Source organism: Lontra canadensis, unplaced genomic scaffold (genome assembly GCF_010015895.1).
Source record: "Lontra canadensis isolate GAN:19392208 unplaced genomic scaffold, GSC_riverotter_1.0 scaffold3, whole genome shotgun sequence".
NCBI classification, from domain to species: Eukaryota; Metazoa; Chordata; class Mammalia; order Carnivora; family Mustelidae; genus Lontra; species Lontra canadensis.
Window position 1 is genome coordinate 9,642,126 of NW_022630997.1, and position 8,922 is coordinate 9,651,047.

The following is an 8,922-nucleotide window of genomic DNA, read 5'->3' on the forward strand; positions in this document are numbered from 1 at the left end:
TCCATGAAATACGTGCCCTCCACAATACCCACCACCAGGCTGGCCCAACTTCCCAACCCCTGCCCCTTCAAAACCTCAGATTGTTTTTCAGAGTCCATAGTCTCTCATGGTTCATCTCCCCGTCCAATTTCCCTCAACTCCCTTCTCCTCTCCATCTCTCCACGTCTTCCGTGTTATTCCTTATGCTCCACAAATAAGTGAAACCATATGATAATTGACTCTCTCTGCTTGACTTATTTCACTCAGCATAATCTCTTCCAGTCCCGTCCATGTTGATACAAAAGTTGGGTATTCATCCTTTCTGATGGAGGCATAATACTCCATAGTGCATATGGACTACATCTTCCTTATCCATTCATCCGTTGAAGGGCATCTTGGTTCTTTCCACAGTTCCCAGCCAATCTATTCTTACCTGAGATTCTAATGCAGTAGGTCTGGGATTGATCCCTAGAAACTGAATTTTTAATAAGCACCTCAGATGATCTAGACATAGGAAGTCTAAGGACCACACTTTAGGAAGTGATGTCCCAGACCTAGAAAAACTCACATATATAGGCTGAACAATTTATTCATGGAAATGTTTGACCTACCAACCAATGGTTTCAACACAGTGACAAGGAGTGGGGCTCTGGAGTGAGGTTCCTGGGTTCAAAGCCCACCTCCACCCTTTGTCACCAATGGCCTCAGGTTACTTCATCTCTCCAGTGTGTCTAAGAGGGTGCAAGATGAAATGAGTTAACACTTAACAAAACACCCAGAATCACGCCAGTAAGCATTACATAAACCTCAATAATCATTCTCCAGATCAAGAAAGATGGGAAGGGGGAATATTGCATGAAAACCAATGAACAAAAAGAGTTACTTCAAAGAGCTTTTCTTTTAAAGCTTAAACATCTCCAAATACCTCAAAAGGTGAAGAGAAATGTGAACTCCCTTATGTATGTCAACTTTCCTACATTCCAAATCTCTTTGCCCTGTTTTAAATATTAAAAATGAAAGCTGGGGGGGGGGAACACTGAACTTAGCAGCACCCTTCCTATTTGATTGATTAAGGAGCTTAAGACAACTCCCATATGTTAACGTATTCATCTTTACAAGTTATATGTAATCTTTGGTGATTCTTGAACAGAGATGCAAATCAGAATCATGTGTAGACCTCTTGAAAGGTCTAAGTTTTAACTCACCAGAAATTGGGGCAGGGCGCAGGGAATCTGAATTTCTAAAGCATTTTCTCTGTGATTTGGCGGTCCATTCCAAGTAGAGAACTATTCTTACAGGAAAAGGCTGGGATTATCCACCCCGCTTTAGAGCTTCAGAAACTGAGACAGAGCGTGTTAAATACTGAGCAACACCACTCAGCAAATCATTAGCAGAGGCGGAAGTTGGATTTTGGGAACTCTAAGGACAATATCCTCTCCATTATAGATCACACCGTCGACGCTACTTGTAAAGGGTGAGATGAGGATAGTAAATTTTCATTCCCTCATTTGTTTATGAAATAATACTGTGATCTGAATTCATAGGAACTAAATTAGAACGGCTGACCTGGGTTTCTGAATTCCATTCAGATTCTGCCTTTTACCCTCTTACCCACATGTCTGCACTTACTAATCATCCCCATTAAATCCCTGGAAGTGTAAAAGAGAGTCAGCTTACTTGGAGTCTGGGTCAAACCCCTATTGGAAATATGATCATGAACTTGAGGATTCTTTCTTCTGGTGGCTGACGGCAGTGCCATTTGGTGGCCTCTACTCCGGGCTGCGGTTTTTGTGGATTCCCTTTTCATTTTGAGACATATTTGGTGACCCATAAAGTCCCTCGGAAACCATTTTCCTTAACGTATTATCAGAAAAGGAAATCTGTCAAATTAAAATCTGCAGTCGGAAGGGGGGTGGCCACCAATCAAGTGAAATCATTCTGCTGAACTTGAGCCAGGCAACCAAACTAGGACAGTATCACTTCACCAACAAAATGGCCCTGCAGCTGGAATCCCCGCCTGCAGACCGGCAGACATCACCAGCCCCTTGCTCATAAAACAGACCCCTTTATTGAGTTACTTCTTGGCACCCACTGACTGCTTTCCTTTCAGATTTTCTCTTGTCCATATTTCAATATCCCGCCTTTGCATTCTCCTCCCGCTCTTGTTAAAATACTCTTTCTTTCTTTCTTTCTTTTTTTAAAAAAGATCCCTTTTAATCAGATAGCTCCTGCTGGCATGAGCTGTCAGAGGTATTCATTTCAGTGGACTCTGGCCCTATGCTGCATTACCTTGGCAACAAGATTTAGAGGCAAAGGCCCTGCCTTGAACTTGTCAGAGTCTCCAAGACATGAACTCAGCACATATTACTCTCTAGCATATCAAGTTGTCATGCCAACCACTAACAATAAAACCCATCTCCCCCTTCTAGGGTTTTAATTCAAGAACTTTTCCGATTGGCTCCTACTATAATTCAATTGGTCTGAAAATGTAATCTATGGATATGTGTGTGTGCGCATGCATGTGTGTTTAACCAGTCTCTAATGGCCCTCCACTGAATGACTAGCGACTGGAAACGCGGTATAGGTCAAAAGTTCATCAAAATGCAAAGGAAAAACAAAACAAAAACCAGTGGTGGATCTAACAAAAGGAGCCCGCAATTTTGGAAATCCTGACAAAGAGGTAACTAAATGAAATCTCAAGAGCTAACTCAGTGGGCTTAACCCACTGAGCCACCCAGGTGCCCCCGAACTTCAATTTTTAAAATCTCTCCTACTTTCAGGGTTAAAGCCTCTGCCTTCGGCTCAGGTCATGATCCCAGGGTCCTGGGATTGAGCTCCGCATTGGGCTCTCTGCTCAGCGGGGAGCCTGCTTCCCACTCTCTCTCTGCCTACTTCTCTGCCTACTTGTGATCTCTATCTCTGTCAAATAAATAAATAAAATCTTAAAAAAAAAAAAAAAGAAAATGAAAATGCTTTTCACATGCTGACTCACTTAATCCTGACTGCCACTGCCATAGCCCACTGAGGCAGGCAACTGATTTTATCATCTCAACTTTACAGAGGGAGGAAAAGAGACATAGAGAGGCTCGGCACCATATCTATAGCTCCACAGCTAGCAAATGGCAGAACTGAGGTTCAAATCTAACAGTTTGGTCCCAGAGTCTCAACTTCATATCCTGCTTCATTGGGTTCTGGTTGATTGATTGAGCCTTTTTTTCAGTTTTATATAAGAAGCATCAAACAATGCTAAACCTAAAATCACAAACTTCTTGAAGGCAGGGACCCTATCGAACACTTTTATCTTCTCAGTATCTAGGTGAATGCCTCTCACCTAAAAATTACTCAGCAATATGGTTAGGTTGTTAAGGAATGCTCTAAATGCTCTAAGAGAATCCTAGAAAATCACATTCAAGGTCACTTCAGAAAGATAGTTTTTGTTTTAAGTTAGAACAATGGAGGCTTTCATCACCACCAAATCACAGGTACATAAGGTCTTCTAGAGACCAAAGTCATTGAGAACAGAGGCCATGTTTCATGTTCATGGTGTGGTGGGTATTTTCTGTTGGCCCCACAGCAGACACATTCTTTGCTATCAAAGACCATTGGTTGTATGGAGCAGCTCCTGCTGGGGTGGTAGTGGGTTTCTGCTAGTACTAAGGCCACTGTGCCTCACCATTCCTTATTGGTACCCTGTGACTGACTGAAATTTTATCAACAGTCCCTTCAATAAATATATATCATTTGTCTGCTGACAGGCTTCTGGATCTTACCCCCTGTCATCTGGTCCAGTGCTTCTCACAGAAGAATCACTTATAGAGCTTGTTAAAATGCAGACTCTGATTCAGATGACTGGGGCGTGTCCTGCGTTTCTAACAAGCTGTCAAGTAAGTGAGTGTTTGAAAGGGCGCGCTTTCCCCTAGCAGACATCTAGTAGATGGTCTGTAGTTGTCACTCAATAGATGTTTTTTGTTTTTTTTTGTTTTTAAATATTTTATTTATTTGACAGAGAGAGAAAGAGAGAGAGAGCATAAGCAGGGGGAGCAGGAGACGGAGGAGAAGCAGGCTTCCCGCTGAGAGGGGAGCCCGATGTGGGACTGGTCCCAGGGCCCCGGGATCATGACCTGAGTCAAAGGCAGACGCCTATCCATCTGAGCCACCCAGGAGCCCCCTGAATAGGTGTTTTAAATGGACTACAAGAATGATCCAATGAATGGCTTGGATGCACTACAGCATTTGTCAACACTGGTGAAGGAAGACATGCCCTTGCCACAACTATCTTGTAATAACTTACCCCTGAGCTCCCAGTGTGGCTACACCTGATCACACCAAGAAACTCACAGCTCATGGACATCCTTCTTTCTCGTTGCCAGAGCTACCCTGGTGATTCTCAGCCTTCTGGGTTAATACCGTTTATAAAAAACACAGCAACTACCACAACTAACCTGCAAGAAACTGAATTCACACACGTGCGTATTCTTTTCTTCAGAGATAAAAGTAAAACCAATTTATTTCAACATCAGAATTGATCCCCCCAAGGGACAATTTTTGCTGAGTGAAAGGTAGTAGAGAAATTCATTGTTTGCCAAACTGTGAATCTTTATTTGCTCAGATTCTGCATAGTCTTGTACAAACAGGTTCTACAGGCAAAGGCAAAGCCAAACTCCAAAAGATCACTCAAAACAAGACACAGCCAAGGCAAAATATACTTAAGGGTGCCTGTGAGCAGATCAAGCTGTCAGAAGATCTGAATTGCTTTTTATGTTTAGGTTATCAACACACACTTTTTGAATGCCTACTGAGTGCCAAACGCTATATCTCTTTGCAGCCCATGAGTATGTGCACAGTAAAATCTTAGGAATTTCAAGCCTGAATTAAAGCAAATAATGTGATAATTCTGGCAGGTGTTAACTTGCATTTGTCTATTTCACTGACAGTGCAAAAGGATTTATTACACCACTTAACAGGTCAATAAATATGCAAAAAAAAACCTACTTAAGAGAATAAATGATTTTCAAGAACTCCTAAGGATTTTAAAAAGGCACATTTAAGTTTTGGCCATGGAGTCACTGATGGATTAACAATGTGGACTGTCGTGCCAATTAAAAACATTCTTCTAAATGCAATGTGACATCCTAGATTATACCCTGGAATAGGAAAGTGGGACATCTGGAAAGTGTCAAGTTTTACAGTAATGGTAATAGTAATAGTTTATAGTAATATGGATGGGCCAGGGTGGGCTTCTTAGTTTTGGCAAATGTACCACAATAGTATTAGATGCTGACAATGAAAAAAAAATCTGGGTGAAGAGTATTTGGGAACTCTCTGAACTGTCTTTGTAACTTTTCCATAAAGGTAAAATTATTCCAAAAATGTGAAGTTTATTAAACAAACGTGCACATTCAGAACTCCTAGCAGCAACAATAGGAAAGTATTTATGGAGCACCATGTTCTGTTGGCACAATGCCAAGTGTCCTCTCCATGTTCTCACAATAATGTTATGAAGCAGGCATGGTTAGTTATTCTCACTTACAGATAAGGAAAATGTGGTTCACAGAGTGAGTGAGCAACTTCCAAAAGACACAGATAAAAACCGATGGACCGATGGAGTCAGGACAGGGTCTGTCTAATCCCAAAGTTGTCCCAAACCCCATAACTCCAGTTTTGCCTCTCCTAGCTTGAGTTTTTCCATGTAAGAGAGTTACCACTTATTGGCATGGATATTCATCTTCCATTTGAGTTCGTGAAACACGTACATTGAATTATTGTGTACAGCACCTTAAAGTAAACCAGAGTATCATCTTGGAAGTAACCTAGTTTAACACATGATCAAGTCCTCCACTGTTCTGCCTTGTTAAATTGGGCTCTAATTTTCTTGCGGGAGGCAGTAGGGGGGAAAGGCTGGGAAAGTCTTCTATTCCAAGAAGGCTGGAACACTTTCAGAGCTAAGCAACTGGCCCTTTCCTCTTGGGTCCTGTCTTCTTTTGCCCGTCATGTGCTCACTTAGGGATGGTGGGACTCTCGCCCAGCACTTCCCAGCTGGACTTTGGCCATAGATGGCTTACTTAGAAATGGAAAAAGGTAGCGTACCATAGCCTATATGGTTCAGGGTGAAGATTCCAGCTCTATATGCAGACAGAATAACTGGCCCTCTCAGTGCAGTTACTGGAGAGGCCTTAGAACAGTCTCTGTCCCCAAATATCATTCTGGCTGGTCCAGCAAGGGGCCTGCGATCGGCTAATTAATTATAATAATTATTAATAATATAGGATTATAATGATAATATAAAACAATTGGTTAATTAATAATAATAAATGCAGTGTGCACTTTGCCCCTTTTCACGGGCACATTCTTTTCACAGCACTCGTGGTTTTGCTCAGGTACAATCCTTGGCACATTTCAGGGGTCTCTACATCCCAGCTGGAGTTTGGCCTGGTTTCATCACTCTTTCATTCATTTGTGAAAGGACAAAAATGATTACACAGCAGAGTTTCCACCCATTTCCTCCCTCTTGACACTCAAAGAGGATTGTGTTTCTGTGAATCATTCTGTCCTTTAAGAAGTCTGTCATTGCCGGATGCGTTGTTCTTTGGGTTTTCTTGATACAGAATCAAAGGAAGAGGAAGAGGAAGAAGAGGTGCATTAACCAATAAGAAAGGTTTTGAGGAGATTGCCAGGTGGGAGCCATTTTAGTAGAAGAAACACGAAAACAGGTGAAATTCATAAAAAAGAAGTGGGGCTTAAATATTACCCTACACTATTTTCTCCTTCTTGGTGTTCTGAAAGATGCAGAAAAAGGACCATCTTAAATGGGGCACAGACTTAAACGCAAGATGTGAAACCATAAAACTCCTGGAAGAAAACATAGAAGTAAGCTCCTTGACATTGGTCTTGGCAGTGAGTTTTTTGGATTTGACACCAAAAGCAAAGGCAGCAAAAGCAACAAAAGTTTTTCTCACAGCAAAGATCCTCAATAAAATGAAAAGACAGGGGCGCCTGGGTGGCTCAGTGGGTTAAGCCGCTGCCTTCGGCTCAGGTCATGATCTCAGGGTCCTGGGATGGAGTCCCGCATCGGGCTCTCTGCTCATCAAGGAGCCTGCTTCCCTCTCTCTCTCTGCCTGCCTCTCTGTCTACTTGTGATCTCTGTCTGTCAAATAAATAAATAAAATCTTTAAAAAAAAAAATGAAAAGACAATAGGGAGAAAATATCTGCAAATCAGCAGCAACTCTTTCTGCCCATGGATCCTGCACCCGTGATTTAATAAAATCACCTTGTTTGGACCAAAAAACAAAAAACAGAAGAAAATTTACAAATCATATCTCTGGTAAGAGGATAATATTCAAGGGGCCCCTGGGTGGCTCAGTGCCTTCAGCTCAGGTCATGATCCCAGGGTCCTGGGATGGAGCCCCTCATCGGGCTCTCCACTCAGCAGGGAGCCTGCTTCCCCACCCCCCGCACCCGTCCCCCACTCCCGCCCGACTCTCTGCCTGCTTGTGATCTCTGTCTGTCAAATAAATGAATAAAATCTTTTAAAAAAAGGAGGATAATATTCAAAATATATAAAGAGCTCATACAACTCAATAGCAAAAACCAAAAAAATCCAATTTAAAAATGGGCTGAAGAACTAACTAGACATTTTTCTGAAGAAGACATACAGATAGCCAACAGGTGCATGGGAAGATGTTCATGATAATCACTCATCATTAGAGAAACGCAAGTCAAAACCACAATGAGCTATCACCTCATACCTATTAGAGTGGCTGTAATAAAAAAGACAAGAGACAATAAGTGTTGATGAGGATGTGGAGGAAAGGGAACCCATGTGCACTGTTGGTGGGAGGTGCGCCATTATGGAAAACAGTAAGGAGGATCCTCAAAAAAACAAACAGGGGCTCCTGGGTGGCTCAGTCATTAAGTGTCTGTCTTCAGCTCAGGTGATCATCCCAGAGTCCTGGGATTGAGCCCAGCAAGGGGCTCCCTGCTCAGTGGGAAGCCTGCTTCTCCCTCTCCTGCTTCTCCTGCTTATGTTCCCTCTCTTGCTATATCTCTCTCTGTCAAATAAATAAATAAAATCTTTAAAAACAAAACAAAACAGGGACACCTGGGTGGCTCATTTGGTTAAGCCACTGCCTTGGGCTCAGGTCATGATCCAGGGTCCTGGGATGGAGTCCCACATCAGGTTCCTAGCTCAGCAGGGAAACTGCTTCTCTATCTGCCTCTGCCTGCCACTCTGCCTGCTTGTGTTCTCTCTCTCTCTATCTCTCTATCTGACAAATAAATAAATAAAATCTTAAAACAAAACAAAACAAAACAAAATCACACACACACACAACTACTATATGATCCAGCAATCCTTCTGGATATAAATCTGAGGGAAATGAAATCACTGTCTAGAAAAGATATCTACACCCTCATGCCCATACCAATATTGTTTACAATAGCCAAGACATGGAGACAACTTAGCGTCCATCAATGAATGAATGGATTTAAAAAAATGTAGTCTCCCTCCTGATGGAAACAACACTGTGAAATTGTTTTGACATACACACACACAGAAAATCAAATCTGGATCTGACCAGTCCTTCAGATGCAATTTCCAAGTTTTAGGAAATACAGGAGTTAGGGAGGAGTGAAAGGAGTATGTTCTACTATGCCACAGGGAGGCAACCAGCAAAATCTTCAATAAATAAATTGCAATGGGGAAAAAGAGGAATGGAGGGAGATCCTGTTGATTTTTCAAAAGAACCCATTGCAGGGGCAAATGGGTGGCTCAGTGGGGTAAGCCTGTGCCTTCGGCTCAGGTCATGATCTCAGGGTCCTGGGATGGAGGCCCCCATCGGGCTCTCTGCTTGGCAGGGATCCTGCTTCCCCCCCGCCCTGTGCCTGCGTCTCTGCCTACTTGTGATCTCTATCAGTCAAATAAATAAAGTCTTTAACAAAAATAA